At 40.6% G+C, this 15242-nt stretch overlaps 1 protein-coding gene across 18 annotated transcripts in view; it reads left to right on the top strand.

Moving 5' to 3' along the window:
* The window catches only part of Atxn1 (ataxin 1), a 380609-nt gene that overhangs the window by 148697 nt on the left and 216670 nt on the right, over window positions 1-15242 (top strand). For 17 of the 18 annotated variants that reach the window (XM_013151377.3, XM_063259921.1, XM_013151373.3 and 14 more), the window contains one exon: window positions 3666-3794. The exons of the other annotated variant lie outside the window; for it this stretch is intronic. The gene's annotated coding sequence lies outside the window, so the exon portion shown is untranslated. The remainder of the gene's footprint in view (window positions 1-3665; window positions 3795-15242) is intronic. 18 annotated transcript variants of the gene reach the window in all.

Here is a 15242-nt window from a genome sequence, read left to right as displayed (position 1 = left end):
TGCTGGAGAGACAAGTACACGAGGTCAGCCGCAGCCTCTCTCGCTATTTTATGATCTTGCAGGTCATTTCTCTAATAGCGCTAGGTACAAGTGTGGGAGAAGGAAAGCTCCTTTCCCAGAGGCATCAAGGACATCTGAGAAAAGCTACACTAGCTCCGAGCCTCGAGAACTGAGTGAGCTTGTGAAGAGAGCTTGTTCTGGGACTGCAAGAGACAAAGTGTGGAGATGAGCGCCAGGATGGGAGGCTGCTCAGGCAGCCACAGGACTGGGAGAGCTGAGTGTCAAGTAGACTAGGTAGACGGACAGACAGACAGACAGACAGGCTGCCAAAAATGTATAGACATTTCAGGAAAAGACAAGCTTGTATAAATATTTTAATACTAAATTTATCAGAATATTATGAGATTAACACAAGATACCTTTGACCTCTGCAATTGCAAGAGGTGCTCAAAGTGGTGGCCTTTAGCTTCCAGACCTATTTTTTTTAGTAAGGTGAGCTGCAGCTTGAATAACCTGGGTCACTGAGATTGCCGCACATGCATTTTCAGTTTCTTCTCTAAGGCTTGGCAGTGTGGTGGGTTTTCTGCCATACGCGACATCCTCTAGGGTCCCCCATATGAGGGTAACACCATCTGTTGAAAAAACATCATACTATTTTTCTTTTCCCAAAGTGTGTATACATATTTTTGGTGGACACTGTAATATATATATATATATATATATATATATATATATATATATAGTTTCATATGTGCAGAATTTCAGAGCTCAACGTTTAAAATATACCATTAACGTAGTGAGTTAGATGTTGTACTTTGTGTGTTGAAAGTAATCAAACAAACGCAGATTAAATAGATGACCGTGACTAGCAGGTGTCCTGCCTCACTTCCTCACTCTTCCCTCCTTCCTTTATTCATGTCTTCATTCAGTGGATTTCCACTGGGCATTTATCACATGCAAAGTGACGCATGGACCACTGAAGGAAATGGGGCAGCCAAGAAGGCACACAGGGCGGCCTTCCTGGATATCATGACTGGGGGTTCAAGCATTAATTAATGAGCTAAACAAAACATATGAAATCACACAAGTGACTAGTCTAACGATAGAGTGATTCTGCTTAACCCTGGAATAAGAGGTAGAGACCACAGCCTGGACCAGGAGACAGAGACCTGGACAAACAGCTCAGGAAAAGCTCCCTGAAGAGTAGGCTGAGCTGAGGGATACAGGAGAAAAGAACACAGGACATCTGAAGAAAGAGGCAGGTGATTTGGGGCAAAGTCATAGCAAGGAGGACATCATATGCAATGGCCCTGAGGTCTAGGAGAACAAAGGGCTTTTAAGGAATTGAAATGTGCAAGGGTGCAGTTTAGAAGAGAACCCTAAGAGGCTTGAGGGACCACATTCAGAGTCTAGGCTTGATGTGAAGGCATCGCAGTGCATTCAGCAGCAGCTGAGGATGGGTGATTGCAGGGTGGGGTGTAGGGTGGCAGAGGCAGAAGCTGGGAGACCAGGAAGGAGGCCAGCATAACAGTCCAGTAAACTGTTTGGATGCAGGGTAGAGGTAATGTTGTGGGGTGCACCAGTGGTGGAGTCAATGACTTGATGGTGACTATGAAACATAATTAAGGAGAGGACGATTTGGGTGCCATTGGTGAGCCAGGGAACATAGGAGAGCTTTTGCATTGCCAGAAAGCACTGAAGTGGGGGGGGGGGGGAGCCATTGCACAAGAAAGGAGCTGAAGTTGCCCTGGAAGAGTGAGTAGGGGTTTTCTAGTTGGTGTAGCAGGGAAAGGCAGGGTGGTGTGGAAAGAGACAGAGGTATAGTCACAATACAGCAAATAAATCCTCGTGTGTGTGTGTGTGTGTGTGTGTAAAATACTGAGGATAAAATGGGGCCCTGCATTATTAGGTTGCTTTCTGTGACTGATATAAAATACCTGACTCCATGTGCTTTAAAAGGAAAAGAGGCCTAATCAGGTCAAAATTTTGGAGGCTGACAGTACAGACAAACTGCACAGTGCTGGTCCTGGTGAGGGTCCCTCTGGGCCGTGTCACATCAGGCTGTACCGTGTCACATCAGGCTGTACCGTGTCACAGTAGAGAGTTCACAGGGCAACATAGGAAGCCAGAAAGAGGGAAGGGCTGAGTCTTGCTCTGTTTTGAAATACAAGAACTCTTTCATGAGAATCAGCTGGGGGTCCCAGGACAACAGCTGATCTTAATCCCTTGTGACAGCAGTGACCTCAGTGATGTAACTGCTTCTCGCACCCCCAACTTTCCAATACCTGACTTCTTGGGACTCATAGATCATTTTGTTGATGCGTAGTGTGCGCCTATCAACTTTATGTGGTGATTCTAAGAGTTACAGTATGCAGAATTTGTAAATATGCAACATGTTGAAGTATTTTTAAAGTCACAGATCTATTTGATATAGAAATTTCTTTCTGAACTTTTCATATCTTTTCATATCTTTATTTTATTATGTTTAAATTAATTACTTTTCATGTCTTTGTTTAGGGATGTGCACGTGCTTTGGATTTTATTATCCGTCTTATTTCTCATGAAATTTACCCACTTAGGTAGGATGTGGATTTTAGACTTTTGGTTTAGTGTTTTGGCATCTAAATTTGAGATTTACCTGACATTTTTAATTTATTAAGATAACTATCAATACTCTGTCACTTTAAGAACATATTGAGTTTAGTTAAATGTGTGAATTAAAATCAAAGGGCAGTCACACCCAAGAAGACTTAGTAATATTAGGACTTTGGTGGCATATCAACTTTTGGGGAAAAATGAAGTAACACTGAATCGATATCTAAATTTTTTTATGGGTACGTGTTCTTGATACATAATAATGACATTTGTTGGGGGGAATTGGTCCATATGCAGGTGTGACATATCTTCATTATGTTTCTCCCTTTTCTCCCCTCTTCCCCTTAACCCTTTCCTCATCTCCAAAAGGCCTGCTCCCTGTAGAATGGATTCTGAGAATGGTGATGACCTAAATACTGATTATAATGGCAGCTGCTGGTTACTGTCTGCGGTCTCATTTTGTCTAATACAGACTGATCATAGTGACCGGCTTACTCTTGGGGTGCGGTGCGGTGCTGTGAGGAAATGTGTGTGGAGCACTCGGCGCAGAGCCAGGAGCACAGTGAATGTTCACGCATCATCGATGACTTACAGCACGCATTACTAGAGTCATCAGCAGAGTGGCACTTAGGGTTTCAAAAGTGAAAGGCAGAACGGTAAACACAGGTGCTGAATCGGCGTAGCTTTGTGGCTAGATGGAGTCTTAGGGAGTCAAATTCAGCATGTTCCTGACATTTTCTGGAGAACTTTTTTTGTTGTTGTTTAATTTCTCTGAAATAGAATCAGGAGACAAGGGAAGAAGTGAGATCCCAAAGGTCAGGGGATGCATTCGGAAACAGGATCACACTTATCCTAGGAGTGAGGGTCTGCGTGTGTGTATGTGTGTGTGTGTAAGAGAGACAAAGAGACAGAGGAAGAGAGAGAGAGAGAGCGAGAGAGAGAGAGAGAGAGAGAGCGAGGAGAGAGAGTTCATGTAGCAGAGCATTTCTCTTTTCTGTGACCTGAGCTAATGTTAATTGAGGACACAGGCATTACCCAACTCAGTGAGAATACTGTTTTTATAATTACAGATCTAGGCATCTTACACTGAGCTTCTCTACTGCCTCCCTTTCTACTCAAGCCAAACCTGTGTGAAAAGACCTACTGCGAAGGAGCTAAGTGCTGACGGCTTCCCACTGGGATGAAAGCACATGGTCCAGGTAAGCATCTCCCAAACCTTTCACCAAGGATTACCATTGAGTCGTAAAGTCTCCCAAACAGTGATAGGGCTGTATCCGTGCTATCTCTTCATGCACACACATATACACAATGCATATATGTTACACAGTCACATGTTCTCCTCTATACATTCTTCTTCCCTTATTTTTTTTTAAGAAAAGTAGAGTGGTTGCTTTTTTAGTGGGAAAAATCATTTCTACCAATTTTGAGATTACTGATCAGTAAGAGGGGTATGATTCTGGTCTGGTGTGTAGCTCACTGTTTGCCTCATGTGCTTAAATTTGGATTCAGTCCTCGGTATGACTACTAAATAAAGGGGTACATGGGGGATGATCCCCAAGGTGATATTTGCAAATTTGACCAGAGAGTTGGGCCATCAGATGGTAGTAGAAAATAATACAATATATACTGTCATCAACTTTTGGTTCTTAACAGTGAGTACTTTTTCATCCATAATGTAATTTGTGGATGATTATATAGTATACCATTGAGCAGATTTGCTAAAGTTCATTCAGTCAATTGCCTCTATCTGGACATTGAGTTGTTTCTAAGAAATTTTTTTGTTTTGCTTTTCTGCTACCAAAAATGTTTTTGTAGCTCTATATTAGGTCCCATTACTGGTGCCTTCCTTAAGATAAATGCCTATCAGTGAACTGCTGAATTGAAGACTTTAAGACTTTAAGACTTTTGATACTTGTTGCTGAATTACTCTCCTATAAAATCATGAGTTTCTGTTTCCAAAGGAAATCTACAAGAGTATATACGTCCACACAATTTCAAATGCTGAGCATTTGGGAAACAAAAAGGCTTTTCCAGTTGGTTATGAGAAATGGTGGCTCTGTGTGTGTGTGTGTGTGTGTGTGTGTGTGTGTGTGTGTGTTGCCTGTATTTGCATGAAAGCATTGATTTGTAAATCGTGCTGGTTTGAAGAGTCTTCCTGTTGTAGACAGTAGCAGGCTTAAAACTTAGCAGATTTTGACATTTGAGAAGCAATACCAAATCAAAAAGGAGTGGAAGATCCCCAGGGAATTTCAAGTTCTTCCTTTTTTGCCAAGTATTTTTCAACAATTGTGAAATCACTGGATAGCAATAATTTTCCAGTGGAAAACAAAGCTTTTCTTTTCCTTAAAAAGGTATACTTTAAAAAGCCTTCATAAACATTTACCTGGAGCTAAAGTGCTCACTCATTCAATGCGTGTGTATGAATGTGTGTGTGTGTGTGTGTGTGTGTGTGTGTACTCAGTGTCAGTAACGGGATTAAATATAACCACGGCAGCCCTGCAGAACACAGAGGCCGAGATCCCGCTGGAGAAGACTTCGGGTTCTGACTGCCTGGCTCAGACTGTAGCTCTGCTGTTCTCTGGAAGCATGACATTGGACAAGTCTGCATTTGTAGAATTCAGGTTGAAATAGTATCTGTCTCATGAGGTGTAGTTTCCAGTCGATAAATATGATGTATTTAAAACTGCTAAACACCTTATATCATGAGAATGTTTAATGCTATGGGAAAATGAACATGATAGAAGTAAACAATTATAAAGTAAGATATTGATCATAGCAGCATCCCAGCCTTATATGAGTATTCTTCCCTTCTTCCTTCTCCTTTTTTTCCCCTGTTCTAGCCTGATCTGCTGTGCAACAAAAAGTTGAATATACTTCTGATTGACTTTGCATTCAGAGTAAGCCTGGTCTTGGAGAGACTGCCCGATTGTACATTTCAAGTGAGAGACCCATTTTCACCAGGGCTTTGAGGGGAACCCTGGGCTCAGCCCCGTGGGAGAGCAGAGTCACATTCCTGTCCCACAGACCCTGGGTGGCACAGAAGATGTCCTGGGCCAGGCCTGCTCTGGGCTTCTTGTGGACAACACAGGGCAAGAGCTCCTCGCCGTCTGGCACCATATGCGATTTGTCCTACTTGGCTCAGCTCCTCCCCCCATTACTCACTAAGCTTCATTTGACTAAATAAATGGGGGAGAAGGTAGATTAAGAGCTCCCCTACCCTAGCTCTTTGGCAATGCATACTTTATCCTACATAAACACAAAAGGAGAAACTATGGCATTCTGAGCCTCACCACTCTTTGGCTGTGTCTTAAGGCTGAAAAGTGGAAGGGTAATGAGCCAAAGAATTATTTGGCACTAAGGAGACAAACACGGGGCCACTTGGATGGCTGCAGCCACTGCCTTTCCCCGGTTTCCCTGCAACTGGCTTGTTGTATCTGTAGACACTGCATTCATTTGGCCCCTAATTTCCAGTCTAATTTGAACAGCTCTGTATTTCTCAGTAAAAAAAAAGGAACATCTGAATTCCTAATTAAGACATTTTAGCATAAGAATTCCTCTTTAATGGGTCATAAATTATTCTCCTTTAAGTGATTTTTGAGAATGAATAAGAAAATAAAACTTGTGTTTGTATGTGTGTGTATTAATTCAGCGAAATTAATGAGGTCATGGAAGGAGAGAGGACAACAAATGTGTTGGCAAATATTGGCCAGGAAAAGAGTTCCTAATGTTCTCCCAGACTCAGCTGCGGCACCTCGTGAGTGTAGGTAGAAAGGCCCTATATAGCTGTAGCGAGAATGGTAATAACACTACCATATGGAGCATTTGGTATTTGGATAGCACTTAGCTTCCGCCTAAGCTGCAAAATCAATAGAGACTCAAACAGAGAAGAAGAAACAATTCTTTAGCTCTGGATCGCTAGCTGGTATGCAGAGATGCAGACATCGCTGATTATCAAGGGCTTAGCAGGATAAATTTCTCCAGGAGGCAGGATAGTGGGTGTGTGTAACCGTATCTAATGTGCTGTGGCCTCCTGTGTGGTCCAGCAGTTTTTGATTGTTTCTTTATGCATTGCTGCCCAAAGCACCTTTGCATCCTGCAAGACCAGGCCAAACCGTTTTTGAAAACTTACTCCATAGAGATCCCGTAGGGATTTCAGGGTGCCCTAGGAGGTGACAAGGAGAGAATTAGAGCCAAAATTTTGAATCATCAGAAAAGATGACAGTGTCTTTAGATTTATTGTGCTATATAACCTAACCATTCATCACGCATGGAGTCACTTGGTTTATGTGTCATGAGGAGCTGCTATTCTCTGGGGTGCTCAGCATTGGAGATGTAGAGGGAACCAGGGAGCCCCAGAATCTGTGTGGTCCTGAGGGAGGGGGAGCTGAATGGGACCATTCTAAAGGAAGACATGGAAGGCATTTGATGAGAGACACTGGAGCATTCAGCAAAGGACACTGGTATGGAGACACGAAGCCATAAGAACTCAAGGGCAGTCAGGACCTAGCAGTGAGGCTGCGACTGACGACAGCTGCACCAGGTTGGGAAGTAAAAACACTAGGGAGAAAAGACCACTGTACACACTCCTGGAATGTCTGAGTGCCAGGCTGCCAGATGTAACGCAGCTCTTGATCTCTTAATTTAGGGAGCCTAATAAATGCATCGTATTGGCGTCATATCATTAAGAATATGAGAAATCAATCTGTCTTCCTTTTCATGACTGTGTATCCATGTTAAGAGAGTGGATGTCTTCCTCCTCTCTCATGCTCTATGATAGTACATCTTCCCCATCCTCAAGGGATACATTCCATGGGGTTGCTTGAAAAATGTGAATCATTGTGAACTTCGGTGTACCGTGATTTTTCCTGGACATCATTACTTGGGGATGAAGTTTAGCTTATAAATTAGGCCCAGTAAAAGATGAACAGAAGGGGGCTGGGGATTTAGCTCTGCAGCATAAGCACCGGCCTTGCAAGCAGGCAGTTGTGAGTTCGATCCTTGGTACCGATAAAAAAAAAAAAAGATGAACAGAATAAATATGGAACAATCCTATCACTATCACGTAATACCAATTTGCCAGTTGGGGCTGTCATGAAATAGAATTGGGGTCATTTGAACACAAGCCCCCCAGTAGCACTGCAGAGGGTCTGATAACTGAGGTGACTGCTGAGTGACCAACGGGGTCCACATATTCAGTGGGGATGCACGGGACTGAGGTGATGTATGGTTCTCTTCTGGCTAGGAAGGACAAATTTTGTCATGCTGTGCAGACTTTAGAAATTGTTTATTTCTTGAATTTTTAAATTTAGCGTTGTTTAAAAATTTAAAAGTTGCAGATTTAAAACCTATGAATTATTTCTGGAATTTTGTATTTAATATTTTCAGGCTGCAGCTAACCATGAGTAACTGAAACCATTGTAAACAAGACTACAGATTAAGCCTTAAGATTAAGAGGCATTCCTCTACTTTCTTTCTTTAGAACCACACAAATGAAAGGGGTGATTGTTTCACCAGAACGTACTTGCCTTCCTCTTTTACTAACTGTATCTTTTCCTACTTCATCCACTATAATTTACATTACAGAGTGAGGTTAAATATAAAACCAATTCTACCATTTGCGCACAAGCATAATTAATTTTAGTTAACTCTAAATACAGTCTGGGTTCTACATCAAAATACTCTCTGGTTGTCACATTTTGGCCACTTTATTAACTGGTGCCCTTCTGGTCAGCATTGTCCATGGGATTGGGGCTCTTCTTACCTCTGCCCTTCCTTCCTGGGTGCCTGTAGCAAGTGGTCTTTTAAGTAGCACGATCCATACAGGGAAGTCTTTTCTCTCCTTTGAACTTAAACGTGAGTTTGTTAAAAGCACTCTTTTTAACTTTGAGTTTACTGCCAGTGATGGGCCTTTTTCCCATTATGTCACCCTATGAGCTGCTGTATTCTTTTTTTTTTTTAATTTAAAGAAAGATTAAACAAAACAAAATAGGTAGAAATAGTACATACATTTAGAGAAAAAAAAGAGTAAGAAATCACTAGTTGATGTTGTCGTTTTACAAATAGTTGTTCAAGGTACAAAAATGGAACATATAAAGTGGGAATTGAAACAGAGAGACTGTAAAAAGTTCTAATCAACTGTCCAACAAAAACTTAGTAACATGGTTGTCAATTCTATACATTTAAACATACATGCAGTTATCCATATCTTCATTTATGTTTAGATTAAACAAACTAAAGCAGGTTAAAATCATTTTGAACAAATAATAATAGTATTGCTGGATTTCACTTCATGACACTCCATGATCAGCACTGGGTACTGTAGTGTCTTCTTTTTAAAACTGAATTTAAAGAAAGACTAAAAAAACAGAAAACGGGTAGTAATAATACATACTTTCAAAGAAAAATAAACAGTAAGAAATCACTAGTTGATGATTATAGATTGTCTTCTTACAAATAGTTATTCAAGATACTAAAGTGGAGCATATAAAGTGGGGATTCAAACAGTGAGACTGCAACCAGTTCTGTTCAACTATCCAACAAAAACTTAGAAATATGGTTATCAATCCTCTACACTTAAACATATATGCAGTTACCCATATCTTCAATTATGTTGACTTTCAATAAACCCAAGCAGGTTAATATCACTTTGAACAAAGAAAAACATTGAGTTTCACATTCTGACACTCCAGGATCAGCACTGGGTATTTAGTGTCTCCTTTTCTTCACAGTATCTGTTGATTTCATCAATTGTCATAAGATCAGTTCTCATAAACTGTTCATAGATTCTACATATGCATGGGTCTTAACATGTATTTTTTTTTAATTTTGAAAGTAGCAATTGTGCAACAGCATAAGACAGAACAAAGCCAATCGAGACAATGCTGTGAAATTGGTACAGCGTTTCACAGTAGGATACTGGGATAGTAGTACTAAGTACTATGGTATATCTCTTTAATTTAACAATTAGCTGTCCAGTCAATTACGTATTGTTAAACCCAACCAAAAATATAACATTGTAAAACGAATTGAGAATACTGAATAGAGCAAAAGAAATATAACAAAAAGTGGAAACAACCTATGCCTTCAAACAGAAGACAGAAGGAAATCCCCCATATTTGCTATACTGCATATGGTCATCCTCCCAAGAGATGCTGAAATATCTATCCCCAGTAGGTAAGGGGGGAGGGGGCAGGTGGGAGAAGGGTGCTGGATTTTCAGCTCCCGTGGAAGTTGGCTCACAGGTAATGGTTCTCCTCCAGGCCCAAACTGCAGGTGCTTATCAAGAGGGCAGGTGAATAAGCTGCCCGAATCCCTCCGTGTCCGGAGTTCTGGAGCTCTGTTCTCCTGGCCAGTGAGCTGCTGTATTCTAAGGACAAAAAACAACAAAACAAGCCCAACAAAGCCATGCTTTTCCCCTCCTTTGACAAGCCCAATTTAGTCATCCATCCTCTGAATTAGGTGCGATCTGGAACATAGTCTTTCCCACTCAGGGATTGGCATGCCCTTTTCTATCACTGAGAAAACCATCCTAATGTTCACTACATATTAAAATAGGCGACTCCCCTAGGTTTAACTTTCAACACAAATAAGTTGTTCTCTTTCGCATTGCAAGTCTTTCAGTCTGGAGGCAGCATCCATAATTCATAGCCAGTTTGGGAGAAGGCATTATTTTAAGACACTTAATGATATTTTTCATGGCAAAAGGAAAAATGTAAGCTCAAAGACTCAAGAGTACATAGCGTTTTATATGTAGACATCACTTTTCCAAAGTTTTTTGGAGTACATTAGAGTTTCTGAAATAATTTAGCATCTTTCCCTAAGAAGCATTTTGTTCTGTACAAATTCTATAAGCAATTGATTTAAGAGTGTCAGGATAGAAATGTACACACAGTTGTAACAATGCTCATGAAGTACAGTACAATATTTTATAATCTGAATTAGTAAAGCATGTTAGAAAACAGTTAATATAAAAATCTACCAGTAAGTCTTTCCACACCGGGACCCTAGAGTAGATAAATGGCTGCTGAGATTTCCTTTCTCAGTGCATAAACGGAGGTTTCCACACACGCTGAAGTTATTTTTCAAAGTGGGAGCCATGACTTCAGGCAGAGATCATCCTCTAACAGTTTATCAAAATGACATTCTGTGGTACTTTTCAAATTACTACCTTTTTTTCCTCTTAGTGTTCATCAAATGAAATGGAGCATTTAAATACCCTTTCTAAGTTCTAGAATGTTAAATATTGTAACTGATGATATTTAGAGTAAAAGGGGACGTGAAAATGATTTAGCTCCCATGCACAAGCCCCACCCACACCCCCACCCAAGACCCAACACCTCAATATCATTAGTGCCTTTCGTTTTGCTGATATTGAATGAATTCTTCATTCATTGTTGAAACAACCTTTATAAGATTTGGAAATAATACCCAGAATATCTTAGGAATAATTATATTTTTTATGTTAACAAGAAATAACTGTAGCATCAAGAAAGATCATGTCTTCAATTAAATGAGAAGTACAACACTGATATTTAGGTTTTTACACAATATCTCAGTAAAAATTGGAAAGGTAGCTTCTTTGATTTGGCAGTTATATTTTGCCCCTCTATTTTCTCCTCCAGTAGGTTCTTTCTTCTCTGTCCCTCATTTTTCTTTTCTTTGTAATGGGGGCAGTAAATCACTATGGCAAACTGTGTACTTAGCAACCCTAGGGCCTTGATGGCGACTATGGCATGTACCATGATGATGTCACAAGTCGTATAGTTGTTTTTCCTAAACTAAAATCTCACTTTTCAGATTTAATGACAGTGTTGGCACTTTCATTTCATGTGGTAAATAAGTGGGCTTTGGGTTATAGTTTGGGCACTCAGTCTCTTTGGTTTATCTGCCGTATCTTTTTTCTTCTACTTGACACTGGTTGTTTTGGTGGACATCCTGGCAAGTATCTAAAACAAACACAATAAGAAATCCATGGCTAATATTGTTATAGAGACTGGGGCTGTGTTCGGCTGTGATAGCAGAGACGGGATGCTCTCAGTGTGCCTGCAGGGCACCCAAGTGCGAAGGCAGTGTCCTTGGACTTGAGAATCAGAAGGGTTTGGAACAAGGTGATCAGTGACACTTGGCCTTCAGGTTCCCCATCTGGAACATGAACAGGTTGCTCTCTGAGGCCTCTTCCACTTCTAAAAATGGCCATTTTTTGTTCTTGATATTCTAAGGCTTTGAAGTCTCGGTAGAAAAGAATCTATGAACAGCTACAATCCTCGCTACATTCTCTTGGTGCATTCTAGTACCTATGCATCCAGTAGTTTTGGTTTCGCATCCTCTTCGAGCTCAGGTGGAGCTAATGACCTGCTCCACCAGCAGCGATGCTGAAACAAATGAAACAAACACTCCTCTCAGGCGCAAAGGCAACCCCCTTCCAGATGCTTAACCCCTTCAACGAGCCTTCAGATGGCACAGAGGGATCATCACTTCGCCTGGCGCCGAGACGCAGCCATCTCTGGAGTGGAATTTGGCAGCTGTGTGATAGTCAAGCTGCAGTACTTATATGACAGTTTGGGGAAAAGGAGTGAGACAGAAATAGCAGATTTCAAAATAATCCAATTAAAACAGCAGGGAGAGTGGAGTTGGGCAACAAGAAGGGAAGATGATCTGCCCCAGAGTCTGACTCGTTCCGCTGTTCAGACATTGTGGACTGGAGCCCAACAAGTGCCAACCTGTGTCACTGCTGGAAGACTGTGACCACTGCCAGCACCTCCTGCATGGACGCTGGCACTGGCGCATCTGGTGTCCATGAATCATCATCTTGTGATCTTCTCCATCGCTCTTTCCCCCAGTAGTCTAATTATCAGGGTGTCTTGGGACCTAAATAGACCAGTTGTTCAAAACCCACCTTTCCTGCTTTGCCTTGAACAGGGTAATAGCATAATTAAGTATTTGTGACATCAGAATGCACCAAGCTGAAAGTAGTTATGGTCAAATACCTTTGAGCTGTCTCTGCGTGGACAAAGTGACAGACCTGAGAAGAAAACCTTTGTGTTAATTCAAGGGTCTTGGTAGTAGCAGGAATAAGGAAGGGGAGATTGTAGAAGTGTACTTCGAGCTGGGGGTGTGTTTCAGTGGTAGAGTACTTATCTAGCATGTGCAAGCCTTGGATTCCACCTCCAGCAGCAGCGCCACCCACCCACACAGGACTATCGACAACTAGAACTGAATAAAATGAGAACTCTGTATTTTCTATAATGGGTGCATCCTTGATGCTAAATATTATAATTAGAACATGCAAGTTGTAGTGGAAAAAGTTGAAAAGTACTGAGCAAAAGGTGCATCAACAATTAAAAAAAATGTTTTTTGAACATGGTTAGAAATGATCAGATCATTAAAGCATAGAACACAGCGCTCTCAAAGGGAGATTCCAGGGCATGTATGCAGCAGATGCTGAAGCAATCTAGGCATTTCAGTTTAACCAGAAAGGAGAAGTTTAGAAGAAAATCAAGGGATTAAAGGTGGGTTTCACTTGGAAGCACACAAAACCTTAGTTAATGAGCACAGTTCATGTAGTCTAACTTTTATAAAATGGAACCAAAAATGAATTCAAGGAAAATTCATGTAAGTAGAAAAAAGTAAGATGTGGTATGAGAAATTCTGGTTTTGAGCTTCAGATCTGTAATTTATTAATTTTATGACTTTAGGGGAATCACTTAAAAAATCTGGGAAGTTTTTTTCTGATGTATAAAAGAGTGGTAATTATAATCATCAATCCCACAAAGATATTGGGCTAATCAGATGAGATAATGTACTGCAAAATGTTAGGTGTCATTGGGGGTGTACAGTTCAGTGGTAAAGCAATTGCCTGACAAAGCAAGCCTGAGGCGCTGGGTTCAATCTCCAGGACTGCAAAAAATGTTTCGTGAATTGCAGAGGTCTATAAATGTGCTATTTCTGTAAATCTGCCGTGTTTTTATAATACAGGGTAAACTCTTAGGGACAATAACCATGTATGAGAATTAAACAGAGGACCATTCATATACAGGAAAAATCTACTGTGTAAAATGTTTAAAAACATATGAATTATTTTTGTCTCCTTTTCCTTTTTCTGTCCCGGTAATTCTTTTACGTTTATAGAGTTTTTCAGAAGATTTTCTGGCAAGCTGTATCACAGAGTTGTCCACTCTCTGTTGAGCTATAAATGACATGATTCTGTAGTAAATATTTTCTAGGAGTAAAACCTTTAGAACAGACTTAAGAAAAAATGTTTTCTTATTTCATTTAACAATCCTCATTTAGGGACCTTTGGGCAAGAAAGGAAGGCACCTGGTGAGTAGAGCCAGGAATAAGAGTCACCAAAGTAGGAGCTGAACCCTAAGACTTGGAACAGGGCAAGCAGAGCTCTGGGTCTCTGCCTTTACCAAGTGTGGGCTGGTGCGCTGAAGTTCCCCTTACGCATCAGCCCATCTGCCTCATTAGCTTCTGTCTCTTAATCACAGATTCCACCCAGTGTCTACTTTTCTTTTTTTAGCTTTTTATCTTAATCTTCTGCAAAAGTTAACCAGAGGAAATCAACTGGCTCATGTGCTATTTGTATGAATTCTCATGCATACCAGGGGGTGAAACAAGCTATAGTTACAAAAAAGACGCTGATGTGGAGATGAATCTGTGGGCACATGAGCATATTTGTGGGTGCATTCATGCATATGTGCGCATGTGTACAGAGGCCCACAGACATATGTGCATGTGTTGTGTGTTCTCTAATATGGAAAAGACACTTTGACATTAATTAGGAAGGGTGAGATGAAATAGTGGAGTGAAATTCCTGCTTTGCATTTACAACCGTAATTAAAAGTACATGATGTAACATGGTGTGTGCAGGAGAGAGTTGGTTTATTCTTCATTTGGAACAATTGCCGGAGTTAAATATTAACAGGTTGAAGTGTCACTAAGTGTCTGAATACAAATTGCCTATTGTGTGGGGAACTTGTGAGAAGGCAGTGTGCTTTAGATGTGTCTCTGCTTGCTTGGAATTCAGAATGCTCTGAAAAATGTTGCCCAGTGTAATTTGTGGTAGAAAATGTACTGGAATTGTTTGTTGTTCCTGGGGACATTTACAGGGCTAAACTATCATAAGTAGAAAAGAACAGCTTTGTTTGGAAAATAACAGTAGCAGTAGTACAAGAAAATTAAATTAAGGAGAGAAACAGAGAGAGTCCATTTTTTGATCGATGGTGCTTCCAATTTGCTCTTCATTATTCCCTGTTAAGGAATAAAAACTATGAAATGGGATTTGGGAACTGGATTAAGACAAATAGCTTCTCAGATTTTTTTAACCTTAGCTGTTTCTACTTTTCCTGTAAAGCAAGTAGACCCTATATAAAGAGCCTGCACTAACTACATTAAATCTTTCTAAAAAGTGTGCCCTTGAGGTTTAGTTTTAGGAATCAGTTTATAAATAGGTCTACTGGCTGGTACTTATCTCTAAATATTTTATTTTGTTAGTTACTTGGTAAATTATGTCTCTAGGTATTTTAATGGTCACTTGGACTCAGCAGTGGGTAAAGATGGAATCCAAACACTCTCAAAGAAGTCTTCCCTACCTGACACTCTTCTCTTTTTCTCCAAATAGGGTCTATTCCCCTTTGGGGCATTGC

Source organism: Cavia porcellus, unplaced genomic scaffold, assembly GCF_034190915.1.
Source record: "Cavia porcellus strain 051 isolate PalLab524CR breed Dunkin Hartley unplaced genomic scaffold, mCavPor4.1 scaffold_13, whole genome shotgun sequence".
Lineage (NCBI taxonomy): Eukaryota > Metazoa > Chordata > Mammalia > Rodentia > Caviidae > Cavia > Cavia porcellus.
This window is presented reverse-complemented; position numbering and strand designations above follow the sequence as displayed.